This window comes from Amblyraja radiata, unplaced genomic scaffold (genome assembly GCF_010909765.2).
Source record: "Amblyraja radiata isolate CabotCenter1 unplaced genomic scaffold, sAmbRad1.1.pri scaffold_552_ctg1, whole genome shotgun sequence".
NCBI classification, from domain to species: Eukaryota; Metazoa; Chordata; class Chondrichthyes; order Rajiformes; family Rajidae; genus Amblyraja; species Amblyraja radiata.
In genome coordinates this window covers 3064-24300 of record NW_022630609.1, presented here as the reverse complement: position 1 = coordinate 24300, position 21237 = coordinate 3064, and the positions used below count along the sequence as shown (strand labels likewise).

At 43.6% G+C, this 21237-nt stretch overlaps 1 long non-coding RNA gene across 1 annotated transcript; it reads right to left on the bottom strand.

Annotated features, from left to right (window-relative positions):
- Positions 1-14193: 14193 nt before the first annotated feature.
- Positions 14194-18836, bottom strand: LOC116970129. The gene is made up of 4 exons (XR_004411024.1): positions 18803-18836; positions 17366-17388; positions 17158-17276; positions 14194-14307 (listed from the first exon to the last, which is right to left on the bottom strand). It is a non-coding gene; the product is annotated as an uncharacterized LOC116970129 (long non-coding RNA).
- Between the last annotated feature and the right edge of the window lie 2401 nt (positions 18837-21237).

Genomic DNA, 21237 nt, shown 5'->3' with positions numbered 1-21237 from the left:
AGGGAGACACCGCAATATCTTTACGGGGTGCCATTCGTATTCTTAATAATGCAATTGGTAAACACTTAGTCCAGGGTAGTCTGGTTTCCTCCATTAACTTAGTTATCTGTGTTTGAAGGGTTGCATTCATCCTTTCCACTCGCCCAGAACTCTGGTGGTGCCAGGGTGTATGCAATTTCCAATTTATTCCCAAGGTACTGCAAACCAACAGGTGAACCTTAGAGGCAAAATGTGTTCCTCGGTCGGAATCTATGGATTCGATGACCCCGTATCGGGAAATGATTTGTTCTAATAATATCCGGGTTACTGCCTGAGCGGTGGCATTTATCGTGGAAAATGCTTCCACCCACCTGGTGAAATGGTCTACAACTACTAGGAGGTACTTCCACCTTTGTATTCTTGGAAGTTCTGTAAAATCTACCTGTATTCTCTGGAAGGGTCTTATAGCCAATTGTTGTCCTCCACCAGGGACAGCTCTCATTACCTTCTTGTTAACCCTCTGACATAACACACAACCGGAGACTGTCTGCTTAGCCAAAGTATAGATACCTCGGCAAGCGTAGGTCCGTAGTAGTGTGTCACACAGGGCCTGCGCTCCCCAATGTGACTGGGAGTGCAGTTGTGTCATCAAATCCCGAGTTAATCCTTTGGTTAACATTTGTTTCCCATCCGGCGTCCACCACCTCCCGTCAGTGGAACGCCGAGCCCATAACTCATGCATTTTATCCTCCTCCTCCTGTGAGAATACAGGTATCTTTCCTACTCCTTCCCTTAATGGTATTAAAGACAACAGCCTCACTGTTCCTTCTGTCGCTGCCTTTTTGGCGGCTCCGTCTGCCGCTTCATTTCCCCTTGCTTCTAATGAGTTCCCCTTTTGGTGTCCCGCCACATGGGCCACCGCTATCCTTTCTGGCAAATGTAATGCTTCCAGCGCCTTCTCAATTAATTGCTCATGTGCCAACTCCTTTCCTCTTGCTGTAATCATCCCCCTTTCTTTCCATATTCTCCCAAACGTGTGCACTACTGTGTACACCGTTCCTTCCTTTCCTTCCAACAATTCTAACGCCCGTATTAAGGCATACAATTCACATGACTGAGCCGACCAACTACCTGGCAACCTGCCCGCCTCCACTCCTTCAAATCCTTCTCCTCCTATTATGGCATACCCACTATATCTTTTTCTATTTATACAGCGGGAAGAACCGTCTATAAACCACCTTTCTCCCTCTACCAGAGGCTGCTCCTCCAAATCTTCCCTGCTCTTGGTCTGTAGTTCTATAACTTCGCTACAGTAGTGTTCTGGTCTCTGCCCTTCCTGCTCGTCGCCCGCCGAGTATAAAAACTGGGAAGGGTTTAAATTCTTATCGGTCAGAATGGTCAAATCGTCTTTTTCCATAAGTATCACTTCGTACTTTATCAGTCTCCTCACACAATTTATCATACAAGAACTTGACTTGTCGGGTTTAATTGTCTATCAATAATCTACAGTATCCAATTAACCCGAGAAACTTCCTGATTTCTTTTTTGTTCCTTGGCATCGGCAGCCCGGTGATCCCAGCTATTCTTTCGGGGTTTATTCTCCTTTTCCCGTCACTAATCAGGTGTCCTAGATATTTAACCTCCTGTTCTACAAATTTTAGTTTATTTTTGGACACTCTCAATCTATTTTCCCCTAAAAAATTTAAGAGGGTTATGGTTGCATCCCTTACTGGCTCTTCTTCTCCGCCTGAGAGTAACAAATCATCTACGTACTGCAATAATTGTGTCCCATAGGTCCTGGGAACATCCTCTAATACTTGTTCTAATATTTTCCCGAACAGGTTCGGGGATTCAGTAAATCCCTGAGGGAGCACAGTCCATCGATACTGTTGCTTCCTCAGTGTGTCAGGGTTTTCCCACTCGAATGCAAAGAGGTCTCTACTTTCCTCAGCCAGGGGGCAGCTCCAAAAGGCGTCTTTCAGATCTACCACACTGAACCACCTATGGTTAGGGGGTATACGTCCCATTATGGTATAAGGATTTGGGACTACCGGGTGTCGAGCCCTAACTACCCTATTCAATTCTCTTAGGTCCTGGACCAGTCGGAACGTTCCGTCAGTCTTTCTTACAGGGAGTATTGGCGTGTTGTAGGGGGACATACAACTCTCCAATACTCCATCCTTCAGTAAGTTTTCTATAATTGGCTGCAGCCCTTTCCTTCCTTCCATTGAAATCGGATACTGTCTTACTTGTACTACTTCATTTCCTTCTCGCAAAGCTATCCTCAGAGGTGGTATTCTTAGCCCTCCCCTATTTTCCTCTCTTGCCCACACCTGTGAGACTATTCTTTCTTCATCTTCGGTCGTCAATTTATATAGTTGTACTATAATCTGTCCACCTTACGGGAGCTGTGCCCATTCCTAATTGAACTTGTAAGTCCCTTCCCATCAGATTTATTCCTGCCTGGGGCACCAGGATTAAGTATTCCATGGCCTCTCGATTTTCATATCTTACCATTACTCCTTCTATCTCGGGAGCTGTCATTACCTTTCCCCCTACTCCAGAGATTTTGACTTGCTTTTCCCCTAATCCCATTCCCTCCGGTATCCTGTTACACTTGATCTTTCCGCCCCTGAGTCCACCATAAATACCGTGTCTTCTCCTTGGGGACCTAATTTTAAGTTTACCAAGGGTTCCCGTGTACGTCCTACACACCCCAAGGAGGGGAACCCCTGACCCCCCTATTCCTCCATCAGTGTGTACGATTGTACTTCATGCCTTATCTTTGGACATTTTCTTTTAAATTGTCCTTCTTTGTGACAATTATAACACCGGGATGGCCCGGTGCGCCATCCCCCTGATCCTTGTTCTTTATTTCCCGGGGGACCCCAAACTTGGTCCCTCCATTCACCCCTTTTATGGGTTCCTTTGGCCATTCAAAGTAACAATACTTTATCATGACTTTCTTACTTTTACCCTGAGTCCCCCCCTCACCCCATCCGTGCAACATCCGCCCCAATGGACTATCAGGCGGAATGTGCGGCTCTTCACCAGTTTGAGCCTTTTTCCCCGGGCCCTTACTTTGCCCATTCCGGTTACCCATCCCTGTCAGACCTTTTCCCGTCCAACAGAACCCAATCGCCCGAGTAATACTTAATAGTCAATATTCTTACCCGAGTCCTGTGCACAGAAATTGCTCGATTGATTGATCCCTTTCACCGGATTCCCTCTTGTTTCCAGAGTCTCTTGTCCGAATATCACTCGCTCAAACCGCTGACGGCAAGCAAGGAGATCAGAGACTGCTGAAATCAGCAGGGTGCACCTTCCCTTCCTTTCGTGCCTCCGTCAAGCGGCCGGAGTGGCGATCGCGGACGAGCCCCCAACTTGTGAGATATATTGTTTGTGCTCACAATCACTACTCAGAGACTTAATCGTGGAAACAAGAAATGCTTTATTTGCGAGTCTGCAGAATCGGGTGCCTCTCCAAGTTGAGACACCCCGAGCAAAGGAAAAACGTCTTGTTTTATACAATTCAGTATACAGTCTTTACTGATCGGACGCCTCCCCTTCTGACCCCTTCCAATCAGGGTACCGAGGTTCACAATCTTCCAACCCTCCCCTCCATGCGTCATCAATCATTCCCTCTCCTCCCACATCATACATCGCATGTACATTTAAATTAGGTTCTTTGTCATGAGGGGCGTAAAGTTAATATTCATTTAACTCATTAAGCATGCGCAGTATCTGTTGGCCTAACCTACTTAATTGCTTTTGACCTAAAGAATAGCTTCGGTGTTGTCAGCTACATTCCTTACCTCATCTTGTTATTCTACAATGTTATCAACAGCTCTGAAGGTCTGACTGTTTGTTCGAATCACAAAGTTGGTGTTTCCAGTTACTCGGCCCATCACAAGGTCGGTGACTACAACCATTCGGCCCCTCACAATGGTGGTGGTTTAATCATCTTATCCCTCACAGTATCATTTATCGTATGAATATCGGTTGGAAGTTTATGTCGTCTAATCCCACTGCACAAACAATTCATCGGACGCCATGTCTATGTTGCCACGGTACAATCATCTCCGGAACATCTGGAGAAGAAGGCCTCCTATTGCTTGTCTATAGATCCACAATCGGTATCACAATCCCAACCAAACCCATCTCCATATTCCTGTAACTTGCAGACATCACGCCTTCTGCCACTGACTCCCTGACTCGCACACAAAATCAGAAAGGGTAAGCGACAAATTATCGTCCGCGATAATGTTCAACATCGGCACACAGAAAAGCCTCTTACTCTCTCCCTATACACTTACTGCTGTGTGACCAGTTCTTGCTCCAACTACATTTACAGGTTTGTAGATAAATACACCGTGGTCAGCGGATCACACAAGGAGATTGAGAACTTCGTAGCATAATGTGAATGCATCAGCCTCTTCCCTCGTGTCTGAAAGGGGAATGAGCTAGGAATTGGACTTAAGAAGAGGTGGAGTGCATGATTCAATGCATCACTAGTGCTGTTAGAAACTAGGTAGACAGGCAGATGTGTGAGAAGAGAGCACGGGAATGAGAATTACATGAAATTGCAAAAGTCATCATACGGTCCATTATCTCACAAAGTATCACTTGAAAAACCATAATTCAATCCGATGTAGAAACACTAAAACAAGGACGATTTGTTAACGATGGTACAAAATGAACGATTCACATGTGTGCGAGTGCATTGCATCACAGTAATTATAAACGGAACATTCCAGTATTTATACATTGTAGTTATAAATTCAACTGAACATTCAAGGGTAGACGTCTTATCGAAAACAGACCGGTACACAGAGTGGGTGTGGTAGCTCTGTTGGTGAGAAATGTAATTTAATTCCTTGCGAGGGGTGGCATAGATTCAGGAGATGTATGTTAGTATGGATAGATCTGAGGAATTGTAAGGGTAAAACGATCCTAATGGGAGTTATCAACAGGCCCCCAACCAGTAGCCTGGATATATGGTGCAAGTTGAATCAAGAGTTACAATTGGCATGTCATAAAGATAATGCTACGGTTGTTATTTGTGATTTCAACATGCAGGTAGACTGGGAAAATCAGGTTGGCACTGGACCCCCAAGAAAGGGAGTTTGTGGAGTGCCTCCGTAATGATTTATTAGAGTAGCTTTACTGGAGCCGACCAGGGAGAAGGTAATGTTCGATTTAGTGTTGTGTAATGAAACGGATTTGATAATGGAACTCGAAGTAATGGAGATATTGCGAGGAAGTAAGCAAAATATGATACGTTTTGATATACAATTTGAGAGGGAGAAGGGTATATCGGAGTTGTCATTATTATAGTTGAACAAAAGGGAGTATGGTGCCATGAAGGAGAAACTGGCCAAAGTTGACTGGAAAAATACCTTAGTAGGAATGGGAGAGGACCAAAAATGGTAGGTATTTCTGGGAATAATACAGAAGGTTTAGGATCAGTTCATTCCAAAGAGGAAGACAGATTCTAAGGGAAGTAAAGGGCGGCCGTGGCTGACAAAGGACGTCAGGGACCGTATAAAAAATAAAGAGAATAATTATAACATAGCAGAGATGAGCGGGAAGCCAGATAATTGGGTAACTTTTAAAGAACAACAGAATATAACTAAATAGGCAATACGGGAAGAAAATGATGTACGTGGATAAGCTACCTACGAATATAAATGAGGATAGGTACAACAATATTCAGGTACGTGAAGAGGAAAAAATAGTTAAGACCAAATTTGTACATTGTAGACTGAAAATTGTGAATTTATTATGGGGAACAAGGAAATGGCAGACGAGGTGAACAGGTACTTTGGAACCGTCTTCACTATGGAGGACACAAACAATCTCCCTCGTGTCCTAGTGGCCAAAGAATCTAGGGTGATGGAGGAAATGAAGAAATGCACATTAGGCATGAAATGGTATTGGGTAGACAGATGGGACTGATATGACTGGTAAATCCCCATGGCGTGGTGGTCTGCATCCCAGGGTACTCAAGCAGGTGGCGCTTGAAATCGTGGATGCATTGGTGATACTTTTTCCAATGTTCTACAGATTCAGGATCAGTTCATGTGGATTAGAGGGTAGCTACTGATATCTCACTTTTTTTTTAAACAAAAAGGCAGGAACGGGGTACTGATTGTGGATGATCAGCAATGATCACATTCAATGGCGTTGCTGGCTCGATTGGTTGAATGGCCTAATCATGCACCTTTTGCCTATTGCCTAAACAGCCACTTTTTTGTTATGTTTTGTGCAATATTTCTGTCACAAAATCTGACTCGTTCATAGTCTCGGTAAATTTGATTGTTCGCATAATCATAGATATCTCACAGATTATAATTGCACATGCTACTTGTAAACCATAAGAGAGGGTGCACATTGCAATTTATTGGTGAAGCTAATGAAGAACATTCAAAAGAAACCGCATTAAAGCGTCTACAACAATATTTGTTGATAACCGATATTTGATGTATTGACGATTACTGCAGAAATATGTCTCTACAGACTACCATTTTAACAGCGATGAAGGGCATGAAACAAACAACCTAATTAACGTGATCGTGATTGAATAATACCAATCTCATAGCGTGTTGATTCAACCCTTGAGGTTTCTGTAAAGTATAAGTACGAGCTAACTTTGAAAACTGAAGATCCGTGAGCCTATTAGATGACTGACTAGAAAGGTATTTTCCAACTAAATATGAACGGGCCTGCACTCCTGGTGACCGAGAGTATTTACTATCCTATTCTTGCAATCATTGGAGTCCCAGGTAGGTGAGCCAGAGAATGGTTTTACAGATATACGTTGATATGCTTGACAGACGATATTGAACTATGACAAACATATCTGCAAACTTTACAGATTTTTATGAAATTATTATTGCAAACAAAGTGCAGTCAAAAAAAAAGTATCGTGCTGATCTCATTTATGTACTGGATCTAAAAATCATGTGAAAAATGATTGCATTTTTCTGACGGTAAAATTATCTATAAACGTTATATAAGTAATATAATATTTTATATATTTAATATTAGTCAAGTCCACTGGACACAACACGCTCTCCTTCTCCTCCTCCTCATACACAGTCCACCTGAACAATGGCCGATTGAACGCTTCCAAAGAGGGGTCTTCAGATTAATGCGGTGTTTCAAGCTCTTTCCATTTTCATTCCATGCAGTTGATTTTGCACAGCTTCATTATACGAAGAACAAGTAAACGTACGGCGGCTGCCGCTGAGCATTATAGATCATGACTGATGTTAACTTTAGACTTCACGGTCGCAATTAAACACAACAACGGTTTGCTGGATGCTGTTCTCTGTATTCTGTAACTCTCGCTAAAGAATGTCAGTCATGTAAGCGAGTCCGTGCGCATGCTATGATCGCAGGTGCCTCCATCTGCCTGATAACTTACCGCGAAATAAAACATGCAGGTCGAGGGATGCTGTCGGTGAGTTTCCATAAAACAGACGTCGTTTTATTTCCATTGTGAATGCTCAGCTAAATTAGGTCACGGTTTACTGAGGCTGAGTAACGTGGTTTACTTTAAAGCATTGTAACATTCAAATACAAGTTGCACAAAGTGAAACTGTCTAATGGCCCTGATTTGACCTGGATTTGACCGCAGGAAAAGGAAAATTCGCCGTTGCATTGCAGGAAGATTTAACTCTTACATTCAGCAGACATTCAGAAGAAAGGTAAAACACTTGATGCTTTTAGATACAAAATGCTGGAGTAACTCAGCGGGATAGGCAGCATCTCTGGAGAGAAGGAATGGGCGACGTTTCGTGTTACCTGTTGCTTTTAGACTTTTTTTGCCCGATTTAATCGCTAACATTTTTGTTCTTATCGCCGAGAGGGTATTGAAGTATTGAGGATCCATCTGCAAACTGCGAAGGGTTGTGTAGCGGAGATTAGGGCATTCTCCAGGTTTAGTAGTTTGTGTCGAGACTGCGCCTAATCATTTCCAAGAGCAAGCTCTCTCTATAATCGTGATGTTGCTGATCACAAAAAGCGTATTGGATCCGGTACCTCGACATTATTGAGTTGTGATGTCGTATGCGCTCGCAGATCTCTATCGCATGGGTTTTAAATTTGTTTCCCAATGAATTCATCTTGCGAGATAGACAACGATCCCACGCATTTAGTGGTTTGCAAACTGCACATTTTTAGCAGGAAAATGCTAACCTGTCAGTCAGTACAGCGGGTCGGGATGTACATGTGTTTAAAGCCGATCATGACGGTTGGAGCTGTGAACTTATCGACAGGTTGTGCCTCTGCCGTTGAGTTGTGTTGCCCGGTTTTTGTTGACTCTGGAGCAACTGTCTACCATCTGTGTTTGATTGAATTTCAAAGCGTCAAGACACCACCGAGGGGAGCTGGCGGACTGATGCCGCCTTTCTGTCGTTCACCTCTATGTCGGAAGCACTCGTGTGTTTAGAATTGGAACTGCGAATAGTGATTATGAGCACAACTTGTGTCCGCAACCAATTTAATGCTGTGACGGCAGAGAACAAAAGGTAGCGTGACAAATTATTTGAATATGGTCCTGGTCGACATGGGGGGTAGTAATTAAAACAAGTGATTGCCCTTCCATTTCTCAGTAAGTTTGAATTATTTGGCAGATTCTTCAGATGTTTAAATTAAATCGGTTGTTTTAATGCTGAAATGTTTCAATATTTAGTGTGCTCAATCTATTCCAATATTTTCTAGCTTGCCTTGAGCCATTGGAGATATTTCACAAATAAAACTGGCGATAAATGTTAAGTATAAAGATTGTCTGGCTTTTCGAAAGTCTGGACCTCGGTCCATGGTGTGTGTGTGTGTGTGTGTGTGTGTGTGTGTGTGTGTGTGTGTGTGTGTGCGTGCGTGCGTGCGTGTGTGTGTGTGTGTGTGTGTGTGTGTGTGTGTGTGTGTGTGTGTGTGCGTGCGTGCGTGCGTGCGTGCGTGCGTGTGTGTGTGTGTGTGTGTGTGTGTGTGTGTGTATGTGTGTGTGTGTGTATGTGTGTGTGTGTGTGTGTGTGTGTGTGTGCCGAATTAATGTGTGAATCGTATCCGCCGCACAGCCTATGTAGCGGATATCAGACGTCAGCCTGCTTGGTCCGCCATATCGGAAATTAATGCGTGGACGTGGACTCTAAGGGGAGAGAAACGGACAGCAGGTTGCCATGGTAATGTTAACGATTGTCCCTGCTATGTCTGAGAATATTCGACATTTCCACGAGGATTTTTTTGCAAACCGGGCAGATGAACTGTACAAATAATTTCGACGGATTCGTTCTCAGGCAGGAACGGCAACTTCACAGTCCGTAACCGCCTGAATAGGCAGAGGGCGGAGAAACACGGAATAATCTAACACAGTGTAGCCGTTTTCTTCCACCCAGTTCAACGCGAATGCAATTTTGCTGCCGCCCAGACCATTCTGTTAACCTTCATATTTAACCTTCATGGAACATCCATGTTTAAAGGAAGATTCTGCTCCACTGCTATCAATCTCCTCAAACAATCATGAATTTCACACCACTTTCAGCAAGGCAGCGTCAGATACTCTTACACTTAACACTCCAGCATTCTATTTTCTCGTTATTGTTCATTAGTGATTTTTCTTTTGCAATTGTTCAAACTGAATTTGCAGTCGGTGGTACATGTTTTATCGCATTTACCATTGCCGTTCGCCATTATCTCCATGATCTACATGATTTCATTGCATCCAGGTTTATTTGACAACAACGTAATGTGAACCTGGGGTATTTCGAGTATATTTATTGAAAAACTTTATATTTTGCAAGGAGCGGTAACCATGAGGGCTTTTCAGTTTGAAGTATTTTTACCATAGGAATGTCTCGCTCGATGACCAAATATGTTTATTTTAGTGGAGCATCAGACCTGCTGAATTAAAAGGGGTCCAACCGTATTCCTGTGTAATATGGTTTGTTATTCCAAAGTCTTAAATGCAAGAACAACTCGTACACGCATGATAAATTGAAACCAATTTATATATATTTCGCGGGTTATTTCTCGTTCGTAATTCAATTTTCTTCTTTCTGTTGCAGCAAATTTGGTGGCAATCCTTATCCTGTCGTCTGGAAAGTGCGGCCTCACTGGATGTGTCATCCACTATCTGAAATCAATGGCGGTAGCTGATCTAATGGTACTGGTTTTCAATGTAATACTCTATGAGATTGAAGAGGCATATTTTCCGCATTCATTCCTCAATTACACCCCCATTTGCAGTTTTGTTATAACACTGATTTATATTTCGCTCGATTGTTCCGTCTGGCTGACTGTCACTTTTACATTCGATCGATTTGTTGCAATATGTTGCCAGTCGTTGCGTTCAAAATATTGTACCTTGAAGACTGCATTGAAAGTAATAACAGCTGTGTTTATGTTAAGTATTTTAGAAAATATTCCATTCTACTTTATATTTGAACCTCGGGAAGTGATTAATTATGTACCATGGTCCTGTTATGTAAAATCAAGTTTCTACACGTCACCCACCTGGGTCGCGTTTTTTTGGTTTGAAAAACTCTTAACCCCATTTGCGCCGTTTGTGTTGATTCTTCTGCTCAATACCTTGACCATAAAGCATATTATCATGGCCAACATAGTCAGGAGCAAGCTCCGAGGGAGTAACAAAGAGGCGTGTCAGACTGATCAAGAGACTGAGAACAGAAGGAAATCGATCATTTTACTCGTTGCAATATCTGGCAACTTTATTTTCTTATGGATGGTAAACCTTGCGTGTTTCATATGCGTACAGTTGACAGATACTCAATATTTGGAAATAGATTACAACGACTCTTTCACCATTGCGGAAAGAAGTGGCTATTTGCTGAGGTGTTTGAGTACTTGCACAAACACTTTCATTTATGCAGTTTCTCAGAGACACTTCAGAGAGGAACTGAAGAATGTAATTTCATTTCCCTTTCTTGCCATTGCTAATATATTCAAACGTTTACACACAAAAATGTAATCAAGTGATAATTTGCGAGGCACACATATGTATCTGTAACATGTAATATGATTTGTCGTGGTATCCCTTTCCACAATTTCTTGGGATTTTATTTCCCTATTTAGTTACCATGAACCAATAATAAACCAAAGTGATATTTTTGAAATATAATGTACGGTCATTGAAATGGTAAAATTAAACGAGCTTACCAGTTTGAGGTTTGATCTGTATTTTATGAGGAGTTACAATGATGGATTACGTGAAGACACCGTCCAGCCCGCATGCACGTATACTTCAAAGCAGCGGTGTGGAATCACAGAAAACAACACAGTAATTGAAATAAACATAGTAAAGATAAGGAGAACTAATTTACCAGATGATCTCTATAATTGAGGGTGGGAGCGGAGGGCACGTAATCCCTCATCGTAACTCCTCATAAAATACAGATCAAACTTCAAACTGGTAAATTCTCGTTTAATCTTACTATTTTACTTCGGAGTCACGTGAGTGACTAGGTGAGGATTTTAAAGCTCTGTGATTTCAAACCGTGTAACAATCCATACTTCACTCGCTGCCGAAGTCATCCAAGGGAGGACGTATGTTATCGTAATCAAACATGAATCTGTTTGTAAAACAACAATGGTATTATTTGAAAATAATAACAAAGAAATTAATGCTCCCCCGGGCTTAAATTATATATTTTTGCAGCGTCTAAAATTCTCTCTGCAAGTGAAACAGGTTTTATAATGGCTTGTTGTAGAATGTTTGAAATGTTCTTTCCATGGGCCACCCCGTTGTTACCAGGGTAGGTCCAATGGCACATCCATACTGTTTAGCCGCCGACGTGGATGCTGCTCTGGTGGAGTGAGATGTGTAAATATCGGTATCCACTCCAGCAGCTCCCAATACCTGTTTGAGCCATTTAGAGGTGGTTTGGCTTGGTACCCTGACCCAATGGCTTTTTTTGTGGCTGACCACTTATGCTTTTTGTCTCTCTCGGGAATTTTAGGTTGTGTTGATATTGTAGAGGTGAGTCATGACACATAACGGTGGTCAGGTGAGTACGCCCGGAATTCCATAATGAGTCCTGAAGTTCCTGGTCTACTCTGTTTTACAGACAGAATGGATAAAAATGGAGAAGGAGGATTGCCATCCTTGTAATATAGGAACGATCCTCTTCTCCCCAAAACAACTGAATAACACAATATATAAGAAGAACCCAATTATATATGGTACGATAAGAATTTGGAAACAAATAAAATTATCTTTAAAATTAAGACATTTATCACTGTTAATGCCAATAGCGAATAACCCTTTATTTAAACCATCTCTTATTGATAAGACATATAACCAATGGGAAAGTCTCGGAATTAGAAGGATCGGGGATATGTACGAAATGGGAAACCTACTATCATTCCAACAACTGCAATTAAAATTTAAATTGAAAAACAACCAATATTTTAAATATCTTCAGATTTGCGATTTCCTGAAAAAAATATACAAGGATATCAAAAAGTAACTCCTGACTTATTGGAAGAAGCAATGAATATTGAAGCTGACTCACAAAAATTAATATCATATTTATATAATAGTATTCTAAATATAGACCTACCATCGACAGAGGTACTTAGAGAAGAGTGGGAACGGGAACTAATGATAAAAATTACGAAGGTTAAATGGGAAAAATACCTGATATATATTCACAAATGTTCAATTAATGTAAGACATAATCTAATATAATTTAAAATTGTACATAGATTATATTATTCAAAAACAAGATTGAACAAATTTTATCCAAATATATCCGCCACTTGTGATAAATGTCTAGTCCAAAAGGTAACTATAACACACTCCTTAGTTTCCTGCATAAAACTTTATAGATTTTGGAATGATATTTTTGAAATATTTACAAATTTATTCAAGACAAGAATGTAACCTAATACTGAAATGATTATATTTGGTGTAATGGCAGATGGGAATAAATTGAACACATCTCAAAATCTATTCCTTAACTATGGTTTAATAATAGCAAAAAAATTAATACTTAAATTTTGGAAGGGTACATCAATACCAACGCTTAAAATGTGGATTGCAAGTATGTTGGACACCGCTCATCTTGAGGAAATGCGATTCCTCCTAATGGATAAATCAGACCAATTCATAACGAGTTGGTCTCCATTCGTCGTTTTTTTGGAATCATATGGTGCAACACAATTATAAAAAATAACTGTTTCAGGACTGGACGATGGTTGGTCAAGATTATAAATAATGATCACCTTTTCTTTTTTATTTTATTTTCTTTTCTCTATTTTCTCTCTCAACTTTCTTCATTTACTCGTTTTCTTTCTTCACACACTATATATTTCACATCTTTCTATCCTTTACTATCTAACTTATTTTTCTTATCCTAATCTTTTTTCAATGTAACAAAAAAAAGAAGTTGTACATAAAATGTATTATGAAAATATATATTAGGCACTTTGGTGCCATATGGCTGTACTTACTTCTAATAAAATAAAATATCTCCACCTATCCCCAAACTCGCCTTTACGCCGCTGTTGAATTCCGCACCAACACCGCTTGTGTCGCGTTGTGACTCGGGGGGAGTTTAGGACCCGGGGGAGCCCGGAGCTCAGGACCCGCCGCCCACCCGCGGCTGCTGCTGAACCCGCGGGAAGGGAGATTGTTTCAATCTTTATATTTTCACTAAAGTAATTTCTGTTCCGTTGCCGGACGCGGTTAACGCGTTAAAATGAACGGATCGACAGACAGACAGACAGCTCTGATTTCAGTGGCTGTTTATTTCACTCTTCCCACATTTACATTATTTTACACACCCGGAGCGGAACCGGAGCAGATTCTCAGCCAGTTTTCATCCCAAGGCCCGAAGTAAGGATAAAGTTTCTCCATGAATTTATTCCCAGTGAAGGTGTGGAGATGGGACTTGGTGTCCGCGTCGTAAAATGAAACTGTCCCGGACTCGTAACTGAGATAATCTCCCACCCTCCCGGGGATGGGACGGGCGGGGAGAGGGGATGGAGGGGAGGTGAATGCATCAAACTCGTCATCCAACCGCCTGATGCTCCAGACTCCAGTCTCCGGGGTCAGTTTGACCCCTCTCTTCCTCTCCACAGACTCTGCGGCGACTCCCAGACTCCAGCCCTGACTCACCGCCACCTCCACCTCCCAGTAATGTATCCCCGATGTGAATCCCTCCGATCCCAGCACACAATACCAGCCTATAAACCTCTTCCCGGTGTCAGGGAGACGCCTCCGGGTCCGGGTACATCTCACCCTCTTCCGATCCTCAGACACCTCGAGCTGCGCATCCGCTGTTTCCGCATCCAGGGTGCCGGAGACTGGGGGGAGAAGCAGAGAATCAGAGAGTCCCCGGGGGTCGGGGGGAGACTCGGGCAGCGCGGCCCCGGGACCGGGGGAGAAGCCGCTCGGCCTCAGGCACAGGCGGGCGGACAACTGACACCTTGCCTGGGGTTTCACCCACAACCACATCGGGTGGACAACAGACATATTTCCTGGAATTTTTATCCAGGGATGGAGAGGGGAATTTCTTGAGATGGGGGAGGGTGGACGGGGAGGACGAGTGCGGAGAGTGAGGAGAATTGCGAGATCGCGGTGGGGATGGAGAAATGAAGTGGGTTATTCAGATATGGAGGCAGATCGGAACAAGAGGATATTGAGGTGAGTGGTAGTTTGAGGTTGTTAAAGAGGAGGTAGAGGTGTGGGGTGGGGTCGCCATGATCATATTGAATGGGGGGAGACACGAGGGGCCAGATGACCTGCCCCTGTTTCTTTGAGTGGAGGGTGAGAGAGGGAGGGTGGCTTGCACCATGGAAGGAAGCAGAGGCTGAATGATCGGGTGTTGGACAGAATGGGTGGAGACTTGTGGTTGTAGGGTCGCTGAAAGAGAGGGGATTCACGGGTGGATCTGATGGGTGTGTACAACAAAGAACACACCGATCTTATTGTGAACCAATATATGAACTTCACTGAGGGACTTGACAATGTTCCGCATGTAAGGATCCAAGGCGAGCTGGTGAAATGGATCCACAATTGGCTTGGTGGTTGGAGGTAGAAGGTAGCGGTAGAAGGATGAGTTTTCTGCTTGGAGGTCTGTGACTGGTGGAGTGCAGCAGAGATCGGTGCTGCAGCAGGGATATCAAATCAAGAGTGCAGGTTTATCTTGAGAGCAAGGAATTTTAAAGTGGTTCTGAGTAGCATGTTTTCTTTACACTGAGAATGGTTGATATCTGGAACATGCTACAGAGGAGGCGGTGGTGAGATCTAATCATTATATTTGAGGCACTTATCTAGGTGAGGTGCAGAAGAATACCAATGTAATGTGGGCAAATCGATTAGTAAAGCTGGGAAAAAGGTGGACATGGACGTGATGGGCCGAAGGGCCTGATTCTGTAATGTACAACCATGGCTCTCAGCTCCAAGAGCACTGAATGACTGAGTCTCCACAGCCACCTGTGCAGGGAATTCCAAAGGTTCTCCAGTCTCTGCGTGCAGTAATGTCTCCTTATCTCTGTCCTACATGGTGCAGCCCACATTCTGAGAGGGTGCCCGTTCTCCAGACCCCTCAGACAGGGGAAACATCCCCCTTGCATCCATCCCACTGAGCCCTGTAAGAACTTCGTGTTTCACTGAGATCTCCTCCAATACACCCAAACACTCGAGTACACAGGCCTAGTCTATTCAATCTCACCCCGCACAGCAAACTCATTGTCCCAGGAACAAGTATTGTTAATCTTTGCTGCATTTCCTCTGTGTCAAGTCTGTCTATTTATCGGTCCACAGGAGCATAGGAACACAAGAAAACAGGAGCAGGATTAGGATCCGCTCCTCAGGCTTGCCCCTCCATTGAATGTGATCATGGCTGATCTAAGCTGGCACCAATTCCTCTTCTGTGTGAGTTCCCCATAATCTTAATTTTTAGATCAATCAATTAATTATTTGTAGCCAAGTTGCACATATCCAATAACTCAGCCTTTTATCACCACCTTGGACACAACATTCCAGATATTCACTGCCCTCTGAGAGATGCAACTTCTACACACTGCATGAGAGGCCGCTCTGGAAGGTTGGATCTCATGGAATCTGGGGTGAACTAGCCGATGGAATACAACATTTACCTGAATGTCGCTGACAGAGGATGTAGGTAGAGGGTTGTTTTTCAGACTGGAGACAGGGTCCACTGTTGTTCCTTATTGATATACACGATTGGGTGTGTATGTAGGTTGCACAGTTAGTCAGTTTGCAGATGGAACTAAAATTGGTGACATTGTGGAGAGTGAAGAAGGTTATCTGAGAGTAAATGGGATCCCTGTGAACTGGGCAAATTGGCTCAGGAACGGCAGGTGGGATTTATTCATGTGAAGGTGAGGTGATGCACTTTGCTGAGACAAACCAGGGCAGGACATACACAGTAAACGGGGAACTTTATAGAACTGAGAGATCTTGGGCTGCAGGTACACATTGCCATGGAAGATGCAACAGTGACAGGCAGGGTGGTGAAGAATGTGTTTGTCACTCATGCTTTCATAGGTCAGGATATTAAATACAGCGTTTGACACAATACGGTTATTAGCAAATTAGAGAGGGTGCAAAATCATTTACAATAATTTCCTCAGGTCTGAAGGGCTGGGTTATAAGGAGACGTTGGACATGCAGGGATATTTGTCTTTGGAGCCCATCCGGCTGTTTTTATAGATGTTTTCACAGATAGGGTGAATAGCCTAGTATTTTACCCAAGGTAGGAGAGAATAAACCAAGAGTGCATCAGTTTAAGGTGAGAGTGGAAACAGTAAAATGGAACAGCTTTTTCAGTCAATGCGTAGTGTATGTATGGAACAAACTGACAGAGGAAGTGGACAAGGCAGCGACAATGACGACATTTTACAGATAATTGGTTAGTGACATGAATAAGAAAGACTTGGAAGAATATGTCAGACTCAGGCAAGGGGGACTAGCTTGGTTGGGCAACTTGGTTGGCATAGTCATGTTGAGTTAAAGGGCCTGTTTCTGTGCGACATCACTCTCTGATTCTGTGATGCTTTTCTGCAGCTGTGTTTGGTGGAAGATCAAATCTTCAATTTCCCTTCAGTCCAAAATACCATTAATGTTTGCATCTACACATAATTTAAAGATTCCAGAAACAAGATCAATGCAAAGGGTATAAGCTTTACCTTGCTTGATGCCATCATGTGTTTCTGCCAATACCGTGTTGTACAAAAAAGGATTATCAAATTTTTCAATCAGCAAGTTAACATCTACCACCGACAGTGGTTTGGCTTAATCACGAACCCTGCAAATATTTAACAGCGGGATATCATCTGAGCAATAGAAATATATTCAGCAAAACCTTACAATGCTTCAGTCAAGACAATATCCTACCTTTGCTTGCGACCAGCTTCCTCCTGAAATAAATAAAACACAAATCTCAATTGACTGAGGGACCAACTTTCTACAACCCTCTGATTATTCCCATTTCCCAACTCTTATTGCCGCTGCCATGCAGACAGAAAGCGGATATTGCCGCAGAGATGTAGAACGATGGGGGAAAGCACAAGGAATGTTCATGAGAATGACGTCATAACTGAGAGGATGGAACTCAATGCAAAGATCGACACAAACAGCTGGAGTAACTCAGCGGGACAGGCAGCATCTCGGGAGAGAAGGAATGGGGGACGTTTCGGGTCAATACCTTTCTTCAGACTTCGGGTCTCAACCTGCAACGTCACCCATTCCTTCTCTCCAGAGATGCTGCCTGTCCCGCTGAGTTGCTCCAGATTTTTGTGTCTATCTTTGGTTTAAACCAGCATCTGCTGTTCCCTCTTGCACAGAACTCAATGCAAAGACTGGGCAGGTCATGGGATTTTATCTGAAGAACATGTCAGGAATGATGAAATAGAATTTAAAATTATCAGTGGATTTAAATGGGTGGGGGTGAAATAATATCTCTACTTGTGGGGAGACCAAAAATCAAAGCTGGAATGTAACATTGTATTCAACAAGTGCTGAAAAGAATGCAGTGTTGGGAACATGGACCTCGCTTGCATTGGAGGGACTGAAGCCAACAGCTGAGATAAATTTCAGTGCAAGCGGGATAAACACACTAGGGCTCCTGGAATTTGGGGTATTGTTACCGGGTGTGGAGAGTAGGTGGGAGGGATGATGAGTGGAGCAGAACACTTGACTGGATAGGATGGGCCAAATGGCCTGTCTATGATGTAGAATGGGATGTCATTCTATGGTGAAATAAGGTGGACAAAACAAACAGAGCAAATTCCCCCAAGATGACCACCAACTGCTGATGGGAACCCGATATAGATGATCAATCTGATGTGTGCGCCACGTTCTAGATTTCAATGTTAATCCCTACAATGTGGTCATGGCTGATCTAGCCCAAGACTGAACTCCTCCTCTTTGCCTAATTCCCTTCAATTACAATCCCCCGAATCTTCAAAAATGTATCTTCCTCTGGGTTAAATACGTCTAACAGGTTAAACCTCTCAGAGTCTCTAGGTTGGAGAATCCGAGAGATTTACTGCCCTCTGTCCATTCGTGGTGCTTGGGATCAGATATAGGATCACCCGTCGTTGTTGCAAACGCTACAGAATACAAACACCTCTCTACATTCCGGCCAGGTATTCCTGAGATCCCATAGATTATACGGGAGGCCAATTAGTTTGAGAACAACAACAGCTGGAACAGAGGGAACATTTACCCAGTTCTCAATCACTGGTAACTGCAGCATTTATTTCTGAAATGTCACCCACCATTTTGTGACTGTGCACTTTCACTTCACCAAACTGTAGTTTAACCCCTCACCTTCAGAAACACCACACTGTCTTTTTGATCCATCTGTTGCTGCAACTTTAAGAGTTCCTCCTGAATGGATTTTAAATTATCTTGAATGTTTCCAAGATTTGTCTCCATTGTCTTCAGAATCTTCTTCTCTTCCTCCCGGATATCTGCCAGTGTGCGCTGCTCTTTCTCAGTGAGAATCTGGTGCAGTTCAGCAAACTGGGATGTGATCTTGGATTGAAGGTTGTGTGAATGTTCCTGTGAAATCAAAGGTGAAGATCAATATATAATGTCACTGGCTATGTTTCCTCACGACTTTAACGGTGACATTTGGCCTGTGCCTGTTTTATTTGCTTTGGCAATTCAATAGTTTGTCTAATGTAGACAAAAATGCTGGAGGAATGTACAACAGGGTGAAGGCGTGAACCACACGGGCAGCACCCGAGGTCAGGATCGAACCCGCTCACCAGAACTAGGAGACAGCAGCACTACTTGTGTCACTGCGCTGCCCTGTCATTACACGCGTCACAGCGATCAAATCTACACAAGATCAGGAAATCGAAACTTAAAAGCCTCACCAGCACTCCAGAAATCTTATGTTTCTGTTGCTGCTCCATTCGCTGGATCCCTGATTGCTTTTTTGTGAGAGACTGGATGGAAGATTTCGTCTGATCCTGGGATTGTGATTGAAAATCAGAGAATAAATGTGTTAGATTATAAAGATGGAATTAAACAAAGATGCGATCAAAATCGGTTTGCATTTACGTTGTAGGTTTCAGCAGCTTCATCCACCAGCATGAAGCTGTGAGACTTGTGTTCCCGCCCAGCTGCACAAATCACACAGATCAGCTTCTTGTCAGTTTCACAAAACAGCTTCAGTTCTTCCTGATGTTCCTCGCACTGAAGTTTACTTTCCTTCTCTGTCCGATACAGGCTCAGTGTTCGAGCTTTCTCAGACAGTCTCGCCAAGGCCCGACTAATCCTGAGGGTGCGGTCTGTAAACTCCTCTCTACATTCCGGGCAGGAGTTTCTCCCCTCCCTGTCCCAACTCTGTGTGATGCAGGAGCGGCAGAAGTAGTGACCACACTCCAGTGACACCGGATCGGTGAAGAAATCCAGGCAGATGGGACAAACTGCCTCCTCGGTTAAACACTCAAACCTGTCTATGGAAGCCATTTTAACATTTGATTTTAAACATCCACTTCCTGGTTTAAAACGCATTCCCATTCGCTGAAACTGCTGACACTGCGCACGCAGCCGTCTCGGGGAATGAATGTAATTCGGCTGCAAGTGTTCAGTGTGAAGATGCAGAAACATGGAACTGCAGATGCTGCTTCACAACAAAAAGGCACAAAGTGCTGGATTAACTCAGCGGGTCAAGTAGCACCTCTGGAGAACATGGACAGGTGATGTTTCGGGTCTGGACCATTCTTCAGACTGATTGTAGGGGCGGTGGGTGGGAGATGGAAGAACGATGGAAGGAAGGGGGCAGGACAAAGCCTGGCTGGTAATAGGTTGACACCGTTGAGGGGGAGAGGGAGGAGTTGATCGGCAGACGGTTGGACAAAGTCCAGAGATGAAAGACAGAATGTGTGTGACAAATTGATCGAGGACTTGCGAATTGTGTCCTGATCTTCAAACACTCTTCTCCTCAGACGACCAAAGGTTGTGCAGGTGCACTGAAGCCGCTGGTGAATTTCACCATCAATGTCTGCCTTCCTCTGGGAAGAGGAGCGCCGGCCACAGGACCCGAGGGTCACCATCGTTACGACCATTTTAAAGGAAGGAGACAAATCCACCCGCGGAAACTATGGAGGGTTCTTCTCCCGCTCTCGACCGCAGGGAGGGGTCAGTTACACCTTAAACTGTCCTGAATATAGACGAAAGCGGAGAGTAGCGCTTGGGACAATATAAGGCAGGATAAAGAGCTGGGAAAACTGCAGAGTAGATTCACGAAGATGGTGCCAGGATTTGAGGGCCAGAGCGAAAGGGAGAGGTTGGGCAGGGAAGGATTTATTAATTGGAGCGCCGGAGGCTGAAGTGCATGGGATCAAGAGGTGAATGGATAGGGTGAATGCACAGTCTTTTACCCGGAGTAGTGGAGTCGAGAACTAGAGGACACAGGTTTGTGGTGAGAGGTGCAAGATTTAATCGGAACCTGAGGAACAATATTTTCACACAGAAGGTCGTGGGGAAATGGAACAAGCTGCCAGAGGAGGTCAGTGAGGCTGGACAACAACGTGTGGGTGGGATTTAAGACCCGGGGGAGCCCGGAGCTGTGGAACAATCAATGAAAGGGGCGGGGCACGGCTGGGGGGAGGCGGAGCTCAGCCCCGTCAATCACAGCCCTGACCAGAAAGCCGATGTCATTTGTAATCAGCTTCGGGTAAATTTCATTCCCTTAAACTAAATACATCCGTGTTTCCTATCGTGAATTGTTCATTATATTAGGCTGCACA